The sequence below is a fragment of the Pongo abelii genome, chromosome 4 (assembly GCF_028885655.2).
Source record: "Pongo abelii isolate AG06213 chromosome 4, NHGRI_mPonAbe1-v2.0_pri, whole genome shotgun sequence".
NCBI lineage: Eukaryota > Metazoa > Chordata > Mammalia > Primates > Hominidae > Pongo > Pongo abelii.
This window is the reverse complement of record NC_071989.2, coordinates 106803367-106819739: the sequence shown is the minus strand read 5'-3', so window position 1 is coordinate 106819739 and position 16373 is coordinate 106803367. Positions and strand designations below refer to the sequence as shown.

At 39.0% G+C, this 16373-nt stretch overlaps 1 protein-coding gene across 1 annotated transcript in view; it reads right to left on the bottom strand.

Moving 5' to 3' along the window:
* Nucleotides 1–4867: 4867 nt before the first annotated feature.
* LOC129059668 (basic proline-rich protein-like) overlaps nucleotides 4868–16373 on the bottom strand; it is a 78854-nt gene continuing 67348 nt past the window's right edge. Inside the window, exons 4-5 of the mRNA XM_063724586.1 lie at nucleotides 7623–7744; nucleotides 4868–6963 (exon numbers count right to left, since the gene is read on the bottom strand). The gene's annotated coding sequence lies outside the window, so the exon portion shown is untranslated. The remainder of the gene's footprint in view (nucleotides 6964–7622; nucleotides 7745–16373) is intronic.

The following is a 16373-nucleotide window of genomic DNA, read 5'->3' as shown; positions in this document are numbered from 1 at the left end:
CCCCCCTGGACACTCTCTAATTGGATGTCCTGGGTACTCCCAATTCTTAGTCCTTTAATACCTATTTTCTGCTTCTTTTATTCAGACCTTGTGTCTTTCATTTAGTTTCTCAATTCATACAAAACTGCATCTAGGCCATCACCAATAATTCTATATGACAAATGCTTCTTCTAACAACCCCACAATATCACCCCTTACCACAAAATCTTCCTTCAGCTTAATCTCTCCCACTCTAGGTTCCCACGCCGCCCCTAGTCCCGTTTGCAGCAGCCTTGAGAAACATTGCCTATTATCTCTTCATGCCACCCCCAAAAATTTTCACTGCCCCGACACTTTACCACTATTTTGTTTTATTTTTCTTATTAATACAAGAAGACAGGAATGTCAGGCCTCTGAGCTCAAGCTAAACCATCATATCCCCGTGACCTGCATGAATATATCCAAATGGCCTGAAGCAACTGAAGATCCAAAAAAGAAGTGAAAGTAGCCTTAACTGATGACATTCCACCATTGTGATTTGTTTCTGCCCCACCCTAACTGTTCAATGTACTTTGTCACTTCCCCTACCCTTAAGAAGGTTCTTTGTAATTCTCCCCATCCTTGAGAATGTACTTTGTGAGATCCACCCCCCGCCAGCGAAACATTGCTCCTAACTTCACTGCCTATCCCAAAACCTATAGGAACTAATGATAATCCACCACCCTTTACTGACTCTCTTTTCAGACTCAGCCCACCTGCACCCAGGTGAAATAAACAGCCTTGTTGCTCACACAAAGCCTGTTCGGTGGTCTCTTCACACAGACGCATGAGACAAAATTTCTAAGTAACAAAGCATTCACAGTGTGGCCTGACTGCTTCTACCAACCTATGTTCAGACACAGGAGCAAAGAAATGGCTTAAAGTTGGAAATTATATTAATATGAATGGGAAGCAGAGCATAAAAGTTTGGAAAATTTGTAGCCTAACCATGTAGTAGGAAAAAAAAAAAAAAAAGCCCATTTTCAGGGGAAGAATCCAAGCGGCTGTGGAGCAACCACTTGCTAGAGAAATTAGCATGACTGAAAGTGAGCCAACTGCTAATCTGCAAGACAATGGGAAAAAGGCCTTGAAGGCATTTCAGAGACCTTTAAGGCAGCTCCTCCCATCACAGACCACAGGAACACTGTGCAGCCCGGGGACACTGCTCCCTGCATCTAGGAAACTTCAGCTCCAATCGCTGCTCAAAGGGCCCCAAATACACCTCGGTCCACCACTCCAGAGGGTGCAAGCCATAAGTTTTGCCAGCCTCCATGTGGTTTTAAGCCTGCAGGTAAACAGTGTAAAAGTGAACTTCCCCCTCAATTTCAGCGATATATTGGAAAGCCAGAGCTCCTGGCAGAAGCCTGCCACTATGTGGGGCCCCACACAGAGAAATTTACTAGGGCAGTGCAAAGGAGAAATGTGGGGTCAGAGCCCACACAGAGTCCCCACTGGGGACTGCCTAGTGGAGCTGTGGGAAGGGGGCCACTATCCTCTAGACCTTAGAATGTTAGAGCCACTTGTGTAGCTTGTGCCCTGGCACCTGGAAAAGACACAATCTCTCAACTCCAGCCTTTGAGAGCAGTTGTGGGGACTGCAGCCTGCAGAGGCACAGGGGTGGAGCTGCCCAAAGGCTTGGGAGACCACTCCTTGCATCAGTGTGCTCTGGATGCAGTACATGGAGTGAAAGGAGATTATTTTGGAGCTTTAAGATTTAATGACTATTCTGCTGGTTTTCAGATCTGCATGAGCTCTGATGCCCCTTTCTTTTGACCAGTTTCTCCCTTTTGGAAGGCAATGTTTATCCAATGCCTCTACCCCCATTGTATCTTGCAAGTAAATTATTTGTCTTTGATTTCACAGGCTCATAGGTGGAAATAACTCATCTCCAGATAAGACTTTGGACTTTGGGACTTTTGAGTTGGGGCTGAAGTGAGTTGAGACTTCAGAGGACCAATGTTATTTTGGGAGAAGGGATCACTGTGTTTTGAAATGTGAGAAGCACACGAGATTTGGGGTGCCAGGATGGAATAATATGGTTTGGATAGTTTTCCCTTCCAAGTCTCATGTTAAAATTTAATCCCCAGTGTTGGAGATCAGGCCTGGATGGAGGTGTTTGGGTCATGGTTGTTAATCTTATAGCTTTGTGGTGTTCTCACAATAGTGAATGAGTTCTCTTGAGATTTGGCTATTGTTGTTTGTTTGTTTGTTTGTTTTTGAGATGGAGTCACACAGGCTGGAGTGCAGTGGCGCAATCTTGGCTCATTGCAGCCTCCACCTCCCCAATTCAAGCGATTCTCGCACTTCAGCCTCCCAAGTAGCTGGGACTACAGGCGTGTGCCACCATGTTCAGTTAATTTTATATTTGGTTGTTTAAAAGCATGTGGTACCTCCCCTACTTTCTTGCTCCCACTGTCACCATGTGAGATGGTGGCTACCCCTTCACCTTCAGTCATGATTGTAAGCTACCTGAGGCTCACCAAAAGCAGATGCTTGTATCATGCTTCTTGTACGGTCTGAAGAACTGTGAACCGATTAAACCTCTTCTTTTTATAAATTACCCAATCTCAGGGTTTTTTTATAGCGACGCAAAACTGACTAATACAGTATCTAAGATTATTTTCTTGAGTAAATTTTTGGAAAAGGAATTAGTAGGTCAAAGAATATGAATATATTTATATTGACACAGGTTCTTGACATGGGTCCCCAAATTGTTCCTCATAACTGGTTATTCTTATTTGAAATCCATCAGCAGTGTATGAAAAGTGCCTATCACCCATAAGCTGGAAACATTTTGGTATTATGTATTTTTTTTTTTTTTTTTTTTGAGATAGGGTCTTGCTCTGTCACCCAGGCTGGAGTGCAATGGCGTGATCTCAGCTCACTGCAACCTCCACCTCCTGGGTTCAAGCAATTCTCCCACCTCAGCCTCCCAGGTAGCTGGGACTACAGGGGCACGCCACCACACCCAGCTAATTTTTGTATTTTTAGTAGAGATGGGGTTTCACCATGTTGGCCAGTCTAGCCTTGAACTCCTGACCTCAGCTGATCTGCCGCCTTGGCCTCCCAAAGTGCTGGGATTACAGGCATGAGCCACCAAACCCAGCCTTGATATTATAAATTTTAATGGCAGTGTGATATATAAAATTGTCATACTGGTGTATTTGTCTGTTTTCACGCTGCTGATAAAGGCATACCAGATACTGGGCAATTTACAAAAGAAAGAAGTTTATTGGACTTACAGTTCCACGTGGCTGGGGAGGCCTCAAAATCATGGTGGAAGGGGGAGCAAGTCACGTCTTACATGGATGGAAGCAGGCAAAGAGAGCTTGTGCAGGAAAACCCCCCCTTATAATAACCATCAGATCTCATGAGACTTACTCACTATCACAAGAATGGCACAGGAAAGACCTGCCCTCTTGATTCAATTACCTCCCACTGGTTCCCTCCCACAACATGTGGGAATTCAAGATGAGATATGGGTGGGGACACAGCCAAACCATATCAACTGGTCCAACAATATTTTGGATTTCCTAAGATTGCAAATGTTTTTCAGTGATTTGTATTTTTGTGGATTTTCTGCTTAGGATCTTTTGTCATTTTTCTATTGTAGTATTAGTATTTTTCTTATATAATAGGGTGTTAGGTGGACTTTTCTACTCTCTTCAATCTAGGCTTAGACTTAAGCTGAAGTCCAGAGATGCCAAGTATCCTACATGCTAAAGAAAGACATAAAAATGCCATCAAATTTGTGAACAGAGAGTTTTCCCTACCCTCAAGGTTTACAAAGTAGCTCTACAGCCTCTTCCCACCCCCATCTGCCACTCTATACAAAGCATACTGTTAAGAAGTAGGAAGAATACAATTCAGAGAGTAGTTATTTTGGCTATTCAAGAACTATTTTTGTAGCATTTTTCTAAACCCTCTACCCATTTCTTGAAGTCACTCCCAGTAGCCAGAAACACAGCTTTTGGTGGTACTAGGAATGAAGACATGACCTGGTGGTTTGAAACTATGCAGGACACATTTAATAAAAAACAAAAACAAACAAAAAAAAAACAGCCCGGGCGTGGAGGCTCACGCCTGTAATCCCAGCACTTTGGGAGGCCAAGGTGGGCGGATTACAAGGCCAAGAGTTCAAGACCAGCCTGGCCAACATGGTGAAACCCCGTCTCTACTAAAAATACAAAAATTAGCTGGGCATGGTGGCAGGCACCTATAATCCTAGCTACTCAGGAGGCTGAGGCAGGAGAATTGCTGGAAACCGGAAGGTGGAGGTTGCAGTGAGCCCAGATCATGCCACTGTACTCCAGCCTCGGCAACAAGAGCAAAACTCCAACTCGAAAAATAAAATAAAATAAAATAAAAAATAACCTGAAGATTTTGGAATCTGCCCAAGAGTGTGCTAAGGGATGAAAAAGAAATTTCGACACAGCACAATTAAAACAATATATATTTCATTTCTATACCCAAACAAGTAGAAATAACTCAATGATCTATTATACTTATAAAATAATATAAGGTGCTATTTCTGACAGTGTTAATATGTGTTGAAATAGTTTTCTCAATTTGTCTTTTGCCTTTTATTTAAATTTGTTATTCAATATACTGTGTTACATTAAAACTATTGGCCTAACTTGCACTTTAAATAAAGAAACTTTTACCATTCATGATTTTGTAACATCATGCTTCGAACATTTGGAAAATATTGCATTACTGAGTTATTCAGACCTTCTAAGTAGTGACACATTTCATTGTACAATAAAATAAAATGACAATCACTAATATCACACTAACATTATTTTTAACATCTTAATTGTGAAGTTTTCACGCTCAGAGTACTGGATAGTTTTCTAAAACACTAACTGGTAGTTGAAAGCTTAATTTTTTTTTTTTATTGATAACAAAATACTGTCAGTTGTTTTCCTTGAGATGACAGTCTTATTTCATTCATTTCTGAGAAAATGTCTGCCAAATATCCAAGTCTGAATAATCCTAATTTTTCTGTCAATTGTTCTTTCAAGTAAAAATAGTGCCCCATGAAAAAAATCAGCTAGTTTGGCTCACAACTTCATCACACAAATGCTTTTCCACAAGACAAATATTGTATTTTTGTATGCAGCAAAAGTGCTACATGAATGACTTATTTGCCACACAGAATATTCAGAAGCCATGTACTAAAGGGTTAATATTTAATCAAATTAGTTGGGCATGACAGCATTTACTTGTAGTCCCAGCTACTTGGGAAGCTGAGACAGGAGGATCCACTGAGCCCAGGAATTAGGGTCCAGCCTAGGCAACACAGCAAGATTCCATCTCAAAAAAAAAATTAATAAGTAATCATTTTTACTACCTCATCACTATAATCTTGATGTGAAACTACATTTTTTTTCTGAGTCCCCAGTGGCAAAGAATCTTATAACTCAGTACAGTTTGGTGCCACTGCCTTGATTTGTGCTAAGGAGACAGAGGTTTGACCCAGCATTGCTTTTGCATTATCAGTATAAATGTAAACACAAAGAAAATGGCAAGTAATGTCTCAGTTCTGTTTTAAAAATTGTTCTGGCCTTATAGATCCCCTGAAAGGGTCTTGGAGATCCCTATGGCTTCATGGATCATACTTGGAGAAACACTATTATGTGTGATACCATGATAGTGAATGAAATATTGATAGGTTAATTGATGGTGATGCCGACAGACATTTCAGACAAATAACACAAATTTTAAAGCCAAATTTATCCAAAGTGACAGTATATTCAAGAAAATCAACCTGCCACCACATTGGTAACTGGTCTCCCCGGGGAATCCTGCTCTTTCAGAGGCTCAGCTAGGCTACTGGCCAGGCAAGCACTCAGCAGTGGCATTAATCAGATCAGCCTTGATGAGAGTAAGTTCATGTTGTTGAACCCATGTGTAATCTCCATTCCTGCTGTCAAGGCCACTTTGTTCATAAGCCCTTGATGAAGCACTTGTAGATGAAGCTAGAAGCTGAATGCTATGCATACAATGGGTCTTCTTGTCTAGCTGGTAACCGCAAGACTCTTCAGTCAGTGACCTTTGGTAGGAATTCACATGAGACAAATACTCATATTCTGTGCTTATTCTGGGGGCACATACAAATAAATACCTTTTGCCCAGATCTCCTTATCTTCATTCCTCCAATTGTGTATCTTTCAAGTCATTGAATTTCCAGTGACAATCACTAGCCACTGTCAATATGATCCATAGTTTTGGCCATCTCTCCTTCCAGGCGGAGTGGGCAAGCAGACGGATATACTGCTTGAAGTCCTGCTCAGTAGAAGTATTTCGTTTCCTTACTATCGTTCCAGACCACCTCTGAGTTGGGCCATAATTATGCATCAATTCACTTCATCTGTGTCAGCAAATCACTCAGAATCATATGTAAACCAGGCCTGAATTTTTTTCTTCCTCAGTCAGGGGGAACCCCCATGAGGTCAGAAGTGTGAGTTGAAGGACAGGCAGCAATGCAATAACAGTAGATGTCATGAGAGTCTAAACCTCAATTCATGCAAATCACATATTCAGTATCTCTTTGAGCTCAATCTCACACCACTATCACTTTATAATGGGGTTTTGCTGTTGATGTCCAACTTTAGAGCTTTGGGGATCATATACATCCAGTTCATGACACTCATCTCAGATTGCCTGGTTATTTGATGTCCCATGGTCAGATATTCAATCTCTACCAGAACTGAGTGGCAAGAAAGATGCCATTCCTAAAAAGGTGAATGAATATCTACATAATTTTGTTTTAAAATCTTACAAGCATAGATTGTCATTCTTTATGGGGATTTGCCAGGAGCTCCATGAAACAGCCCTGAAAGTCACAGACCTGCTGATTCATATGGTCTAAATGGTAAAATAACTTGTACTGTAACCTGGACCAGCTTCAGAGTCTTCTTTTGCTCTGAGCTCCATTTGAAACTAAGTAAATGGGCAAAGCAAATCACACAAATTAGACATATGTTGGCTCCAGATCCAAAAGAGGTCCACAGAGTACCCACTTGTTTAATGCTAGTGGGTGGGAGATACATCAAGTTAACTTTTACTTTGGAGGAGAGCTCTCAGTATATCTTGAACCCCAGGGACCTTGGGAACCCAATACGTTTTCATGGGATTTATCTCCTCCCCCAGCACAAATGTGTCTTACTAAAGTTTCCCAATAGATCTATAAGCATGATTTCATAGATTATGTAGCCTAGATTATGACAGAGAGCCACAGAGCTGAAAGCAACAGTGAATTTTTTTTGTCTTAATCATGTGACAGCAAATTGCTTCTTGGTTGGAATAGAGAGAATAAAGCATTTGCCAGAGCAATAGCTGCATACTAGGTATCAGAGATTTTGTTGTTTTGATCCAGTAAAGAGACTACATATATAAAAGCAGTAGTATTTCCCGTCACCACCTGATTAAGTTTATGAAAGCTGGCCAGGCATGGTGGCTCATGCCTGTAATCCCAGCACTTTGGGAGGCCAAGGCAGGCTGGTCACTTGAGGTCAGGAGTTCAAGACCAGCCTGGCCAACATGGTGAAACCCCATCTCTACTAAAAATACAAAAATTAGCCAGGTTTACTGGTGCTCACCTGTAATCCCAGCTACTTGGGAGGCTGAGGCAGGAGAATCACTTGAACCCAGCAGACGGAGGTTGTAGACGGCCAATATCAAGCCACAGCACTCCAGCCTGGGCAACAGGGCAAGACTCCATCTAAAAAAAAAAAAAAAAAGTTTATGAAAATCCTCTATCACTCTCCAAAAGCCCACTACCATCATGACAAGCTAAATCAACACTCTTGCATCCCTCAAGACTTTCATGGTGACATTAATCTCCACAGACCTCCTCACTGATGCACTATTGCTTTTGATTTAACATTTCGGTTGATCAGAGTAATTCCAGTGGTTTCTACTTGGCCCTTTTCATATTAGCCATCATTCTACAGGCAATGGAGCCAGTTTGAAGAGTCTGTTGGTTTTCAAGTGTTTTCTTGGGAACTACAAATTCAGAAATAAAGAGAATTACCATAGGGCCCACTGTGAGAAGAAATTAGACCAAAGCTCCGTATAACATCTAACATCTATAAATCCCCACTCTGACTATTTGGCCAAAGAGCATTTGAGTTCTCCAGGAATTAGCATCAACTCTAACTCTGTCCTAGTAATCCCAGAAAAATCTGGATGTTGCCCTCTTTCCAGTACACAGATAACCTATCAAACAACCTCTAGTGACTTTCAGGAAGGCAAAGTGGAAAATTTACAGTATACTCTATTGGTAGAATTGTAGAATTGTTCCTCAAGGAGACAACCTTGCTCATATCTCAAAATTGGATGTCTATTCCTGCGCCAGTTTCACAGTGTTTCTATTAATATAGCTTTATAATGTGTCTTCAAAACTGATGAAGTAATTCCTAATATTGTCAAAGATTATTTTGGCCATTTTTTTACATTTGCTTGTCCTAATGAATTTTGGAATCCATTTGGCAAAGTACACACACACACACACACACACACATACACATTAGCATTTTTATTGAGACTGTTTGGATTTATAAATTAATTAAGGGAACACTTAGATTTTTGTAGCATTAAGTCATCTCATCAGTGAACATGATACATCTACTTATTTGGAAATTTTATATCTTCTATTAAATTTTATAATGTTCTCAGTAGAGGTCTTGCACATTTTTATTAGTTTTATTTCTAATTGGTCTCATCCCAAAAAATTAAAATTTATTATAAGCTCACATTCTCATCCATCTACCTCCCTTCTCCCTTTTAGAGCCAAACTTCTAGAAAAGTCCACATACATGTTTCCATTTACTGACTTCACTTCCTCTTAAACATAATGCAATTTGGATTCAATTAGCCCCACTTCATCAAAACTGCTCAGTCACCAATGAAATGCGTAATGAAAAACTCGAAAAGTCTTTTCTCAATTCTTATTTTGCTTAACTTTTAAAAAATTTTACAGATTTAAAATTTATATAAATTCACTTATTATAATTTATATTTCTATGAATTTTGACAAATTCATAGAGCATCATCATGGTCATATACAAAACAGTTTCATCAGGCTGGGCACAGTGGCTCTCACCTGTAATCCCAGCACTTTTGGAGGCCGAGATGGGCAGATCACTTAAGGTCTGGAGTTCGAGACCAGCCTGGCCAACATGGTGAAACCCCATGTCTACAAAAATTAGCTGGGAGTGGTGGCCTGCACCTGTAATCCCAGCTGCTCAGGAGGCTGAGACAGGAGAATCGCTTGAATCCAGGAGGGCAGAGGTTGCAGTGAGCTGAGATCATGCTGCTGCACTCCAGCCTGGGCAACAGAGCAAGACTCCATCTCAAAAAAAAAAAAAAAGTTTCATCACTCCCCAAATTCCTTCCTGCTGCCTCTTTATGGTGAGCCTCTGTCTCTACCCTACTCCTGGCAACCACTGATTTGTCTCCCATCTTAATAATTTTGCCTTCTCTAGAATGTTAAATATGTAAAATCATACAATATAAATTTTTTTGCTTCTGTCTTCTTTCACTTTCACAAAATATATTTGAGATTCATTCATGTTGCTACATGAATCCATCATATTTCCCACATTTTATTGCTAAGAAGAGTTCCAATGTATAGATATACCACAAATTGCTAATTCATTTATTCAAGTTTGAATTGTTTCCAGGTTTTGACAATTACAAATAAAGCTGCAATAGACATTCATGTACAGATTTCCGTGTCAACATAACCTTTCATAAATCTTGGGTAAATATCTGAGAGTCAGACTCCTGTATTATGAAAAGTATGTTCTTATATGATAGAATATATGATGGTAAGTATCTGTTTAAATCTGCTTAAAAAAACAAGGTTGTCAAATTGTTTTTCAAAGTGGCTATGACAGCAAAATATGAGGATTCCAGTTGATCCACATCCTCACCAACATTTGGTAATATCACGAATTTTTCTCTATTCTCATAGGTATTTTGGGCATTTCATTGTGATCATACTTTGCATTTCCATAATGAGTACCATATCTTTTCATATGCTTATTTACCATCAACATATCTTTTTGAGTTTATTTGTTTATATTTTTGTTTTTTTAATTGTTGAATTTTGAGCATTCTTTATATATTCTGAACACAGGTTCTTGTTGGTGGTGGTGGTGGTGGTTTTTTTGGTCAGAAATGTGACTTTAAATGTTTTCTTCCAGTCTGTAGGTTTGTCTTCATTTTCTACCAGTGTCTTTTTCAGAGCAAAAGATTTTAATGTTGTTAATTGTTGGACTTCTTAGCAGCATTTAACATAACTTTCTCATCTTTCAGGTCTCAGCTTCAGAAGGCTTAGCTGAATTAGCCTTCAATATTTTTATCTCAGTAAATTTCTACCATATTGCCCTCTATATTTTCTTTATGGCACCTCTTACATGTTGTAATTATTTTATTTATGTATTATGTTTCTTACGTATATTTCCCACTATGTTGTAAACTCCATGAGTATTAACTGGCTGTGTCTGCTCTTTCACAATAGTACTCTCAGTGACTAATAGAGAATCTGGCAAATAGTTATGAGAAGGAAGGAAGGGACAGTAGGTCTTGATAGAGAGGTCAAAGGTTATTCTGAGAATTCTAGCTCAAGAAATTGGCTAATTGTTAATAATTTAAATGAAAATCAAATATAGAGCAGGAAGAGATGGCTTGAGAGAAAAGTCAATACATTTATTTAAGGCCTACTAATTTTAGAGAATACCAGGAGACATGGTGGTATCTGCCAAATTTCTCCATGTAATTATCCCTCTTTTCCCATTATTAATAAGTATGTTAGGGGAAATAATTTGAGACTATGCAAATATCTTATTTTTCCTCAAACTTTTTCCCACTGATTTTAGAATCCTTCCACATATTTTACCTGCAACAATTGTGTTTGTCTATTGGAAATTTTAAAGTTTCCTCATTCTTTTCTCATATATCAATTGGATTTTTCTATAAAAAATAAGCTTTCCTTTCTCTCTCAAATATTTATTTATTCAACTATTCCAAATCATATTCCTTCTGTTTGCCTTATTTGCCAGGCAAGTGAGGATTTAGCAAAACAACAAGAGAAGAGCAAATGCTATTTAAAAAGACAAATCACAAAGAATTTTCAAATTTTTCACATTAGCCTGTCAAGCCAGATGGACTGGTCAAACAACAAAAAAGTTAGATTAAGATGAGGCACACAAATACCATTGATCAAAGCAACATGAGTCCGTAGAAAGCAAAGTTACCACAAAAAGACAAAAGTACTTACCGACTGTGTGTGGTGTCTTAAGAGCAAAAGGTAAGTCAATGCATTTTGATAACTAATGTTCATTTTGTTCCTCTCCGACTCTTACTGGGTAGAGTTTCTAAATACAAGAAGAAACTAACTGCTTTATTTCAAAATGGGTAGTGGGTTTTTTCTCTTTTTTTTAAATCGACTTTTATTGTATTCAAAACAATGGATAGTGGTTTTAATGGTTTATTTGAGCAGGGGCTTTTTCCCTCCAACCCAGACATCTATTATTTTTCAGAGAAAACCCAACCAATACATTGTTGGGTTGAAGCAGTATGAATATTGATACCATCAAATGTTTCTGCCTTAAGAAAGATTATTTCCATGCCTATATCAATAATCTATGTTTTGCAAAATAGGTTCTACAACAGATTGGTACACTGTGAAAGAAAAAAAAAAACATCATTTGCCTGTGAGGAGAATAAGCATTTGATTTTGGAAATGAGCCGCAATTTCTTGGGTGGCCTAAGAACAAGCCACGAAACTTGCCTAAACCTGATTTTCCCATCTATGAAACAGTAATAGTTTTTACCTACCTCATTAAGCAATGTCAGACATTAATTAGTGTTCATAATGGGCTTGAGATCTGTGATTAAAAGCTGTCATCATTGATGGAAAACAGAGCCATTCAACTGTTGAGGAGGAGTAAACAAATCGGGGAAGATACGTAGTCCATGAGAAGAGATATTGAAGAGTGAAAAATTCATCAGGAAAGGGGAAATAGAGACTGAGTCAAAAATCTCATCTGATCTATAAGTATTTATGATTTTTCTCAAGGAATTAAGTAATATACCTCTCTAATGTCTCAATAAGGAACTATTCTTTCCTACACTAAGATTCTTAACCTTTTAGTGCCATCGAGCTTTTAAATATTTTAGCAAAGCCTATGGACTATTCTTGTAATAATTTGTAAATGCTTTTAGACATATGTAGGATTATGAAAGAAACCAATTTTATCAAGATACAGTTTTCAAATTTAATTTTAGAGTAATATATATGCTTCTTTATTAAATTAAATGAAATCTAATGGCAGTCTGGTAACTACCATAATTTTTAAGTAGTGATGGTTATAAACAACACTTCAAGATATTTGCAGCAACTCCAATGCAATATAAAAATTTCAGTGTTTTCTGCTGATGACAAAGTTAGGGGAATTTCTCTTAATACTGTGCTTTCTTGTCTACATTTACAATTTATTTAATGTTAGGTTTAATTAGGAGTTACTGAAAATAAAGATGTATTTTACCCCACCCAAGTTTGTGAACCCTTTAAATTTTATTCACAGGCTCCTTTGGGATGTTTGGATCTCAGGTTTTAAGAAATCCTATTCTATACTTCTCCTGGAATTTCTAGGGTAATACTAAGAAATAAATATTATTTCTCAATGTGTGATCAGGTAATCACAGATACAAGTGTTTATTAAAATGCAAATATGTTGGCCTTTTCCTAGACTTACTAAACAAAACTAGGGTTGTAGAATAGGTGTGAATCCATATTTTTAGTAAGTACCCAGCTGACTGACATATATACTAAAGTTTGAGAATTGTTATAAAGTTGATTACCTCAATAGTCATCTTCAATGGAATCATAGTTATCAAGCCAGGGAGTCTCAAATATTAGTTTGAAATATTATAACATAGTAGCTCTGAAAGGGACTAAGAAATTTTAATTTTTCAACAGGCACTTCAAATATTATGATGAATGTATTCTCAATTCCATTATGAGAAATATTCCTAACCAAAGACATTAAAAGTCAAAGTAAAACATCTGCCTGAAAATGAGAGGCACTGCTGAGGAGCTTCACATCAGAATCTTCATAACAGTACTTCACTCCTTTTCCTTTTCTGCACCAATTAACATTCTTTAAAAGAGTATCCTTACATAGAACAGTTAAATACAGAATCGATGCATTATGTCACAGAAGATACAAAAGAAAAGTGGCACTTTTTTCTGCCCATTTAAAACATTATGCACTCAATTGGTAGGCAAAAATTAAATTTGTCATCAACATGACAAGCAATAATTATAGAGTAATAGGGTTGCAGAAGATCTAAAGATCATCTCAAGCTTTCAGTTACTACCTTTTTGGCTTCTGCCTCACAAATCTTTATCCCTATCCCAGAACTCTCTGTAATTTGATTTCAGACCAGTATATCCAACCGCCTGCTAGACGTCTATTCCTGAATATTACAGACAGCTATAAACCAAAACTGAAATCATCACATTCTCTCTTATATTGTTTGTCTGGGGTTTTGGTACCCCCATCTTACAAGGCATTCAGAAGTTATCCTGGACTTCTCCCTAATTTTTTCTTTGCTAGGAGACACTGAGACACTTTTGGGGTGGCTGACCAACTTTAAAGCTCCAGTAGTGGCCTAGCATCCCTTAAGTCTGCATTTTTTTTTTTTTTTTTTTTTGAGATGGAGTCTCGCTCTCTCAGCCAGGCTGGAGTGCAGTGGCGCAATCTCAGCTCACTGAAACCTCTGCCTCCCGGGTTCAGGCAATTCTTCTGCCTCAGCCTCCTGATTAGCTGGGACTATAGGCGCAAAACATGATGCCCAACTAATTTTTGTATTTTTAATAGAGACGGGGTTTCACCATGTTGGTCAGGATGGTCTCGAACCCCTGACCTCAGGTGATCCGCCTGCCCCAACCTCCCAACGTTCTGGGATTACAGGCATGAGCCACTGCGCCCAGCCAAGTCTGCATTTTTGGAGTGCCAATCTCCAATTGGCTGATGTTGTAAGATGAACATAGTACTTGGATGCTGTGTATCCTTCTGATACAGCTTTCATGCCCCAAACTAACTCCAAAAACACAACTACAGCCCTAGGAAAGTTTAGGAGATTATGTTTTACATGAGTTCAGATTTAGGCCTCTTCAAGAAATGCCTTTCATGCCTATTATTCATTTTTCCTTGTATTCATCTTTACTTTCCCCTCACTCCATTCAAGTCATAGGATTTCCAGATCTGAATTTAGGGTGTAGTTCTTGGTGAACAGTCTTTCAGTCTGCCTCTGACCTAAACAAGAGAAATCCTTGGGGGCCCACAAAGTCCTGATTGAATCACGAGTAGACTACATTAGAATTGGAGTCCAAAGCCCAACCTAGTAGCATATGACTCAGAAGTTGGAATTCTAGCCAGCTGCGGTGGCTCATGCCTGGAATCCCAGCACATTGGGAGGCTGAAGTCGGAGGGTTGCTTAAGCCCAGGAGTTCAAGACCAGCCTAAGCAACATAGTGAGACCCTGTCTCTACAAAAAATAAAAATTTAGTCCAGTGTGCTGATATGTGCCTATAGCCCCAGCTACTTGGGAGGCAGAGATGGGAGGATCACTTGAGCCCAGGAGGTCAAGGCTGTGGTGAGCCATGACTGCACCACTGCACTCCAGCCTGGGCAACAGAGCAAAACCCCGTCTCAAAAAATTTAAAAAATTTTTAAAAAGCAGAATTTGGAATTCTGATCACCAACATCTGGTGTAGTTAAACTGATCAAAGCGTATATACACAGCTAAGGTTTAGGAGGTAAGATCACTAAAGAATCTTAAACTTTAAGGGCTGTTGTCCTATTTATGGATAAATCCCCACAAGAAGAGCAAGGCTAATGCACAAGTATGGGATCCAGTAAGTAGACCATTGTCTTGGTGAAGATGGGGATTCAGTTCTAGGGTGTCTGGCTGACCTCAAGACAGAGTCTCAGTATGTAAACTTCTGACTTAAAAATACCAAGTACTGCTGGATTGCTCTGTGTTCTCCACTCCAAGATCAATTTTCTTCTTCATCCTATTCCTCAGCCAGGGCTGAAGGAGTAATATTCAATGCTACAGAAAATAGGCAAATTCCTCCTGGAACAGGAAAATGGGTTGCAGAAAAGAATGCCTGCATCACCCTGAGAAGAACAACTTTAACCAAGGTTTTGTGATTTCAACGCTGAAGAAAGGTGAGGTTTGGGGAATGACACTCTGCAGAGATAATATCCTTCTCAATGAACCCCTGTATGCACAGTGCTGGAAGAACTTGGAGCAAAGAAAGCTAGGGTTCTGCTGGGATTAAAGTAGCTCATAGTGGCCTCTGTTCATACATTATTGAACTCATATTTAGTGGAAGATGGCCTAGAATATAGCTTAGAGGAAAAGACTCAGGCTGAAACATGGCCCTGAGTTAGTCCCAACAGTGGGAATGCATGGATTTAAAAGAAAATGTGCATGGTTGCAGGTAAACAGGAGGGAGACACGCAAGAGAGTCTGAGACACTGAATCTGATATTAGAGCTTTGATTTCTCTGTAGGAACAGATAATTGGCTTGATATTGGGAAAAGATTTGTATTGTTAAAATGTATAACGTGTATACAGAAAATAACTGACATTATGTGGTGCAGACATCAAGGGCTCAGTATATTCTATAGTGGTTGAGAGGTGGATTTTGGAGTCAGACCATCTGGGTTTTAATACTACTTCCTCTATGGGCAAGTCTCTTAACCTCTTTTCTTCTCTTAAAAGTAGAAAAAATAATTATACCTATCCATAAATTAGTTGTGAGGATTACATGAACTGATATATAGAAAACACAGAATTGTGTTTAACATAATAGCTGTATAAATGTTAGCTATAATTACTGTATTATAGTGTGGTAAGTTTGCTGGGCAATGCATAGCTGAGCATACTTCATTTTTTAAATTTATTTATTTTTGAGATGGAGTTTCACTCTTGTCACCCAGGCTGGACTGCAATGGCATGATCTTGGCTCATTGCAACCTCCGCCTCCTGGGTTCAAGTGATTCTCCTGCCTCAGCCTCCCAAGTAGCTGGGACTACAGGCATGTGCCACCACGCCCAGCTAGTTGTGTATTTTTAGTAGAGATGATGTTTCACTATGTTGGTCAGGCTGGTTTCGAACTCCTGACCTCAGGTGATCCACCCGCCTCGGCCTCCCAAAGTGCTGGGATTACACGTGTGAGCCACCTTGCCTGGCCTGAGCATACTTTAAAATAAGGAAAGAATCACATCTAGAGGCACATGCCAGAAAGAACAAAAAATTTAAAA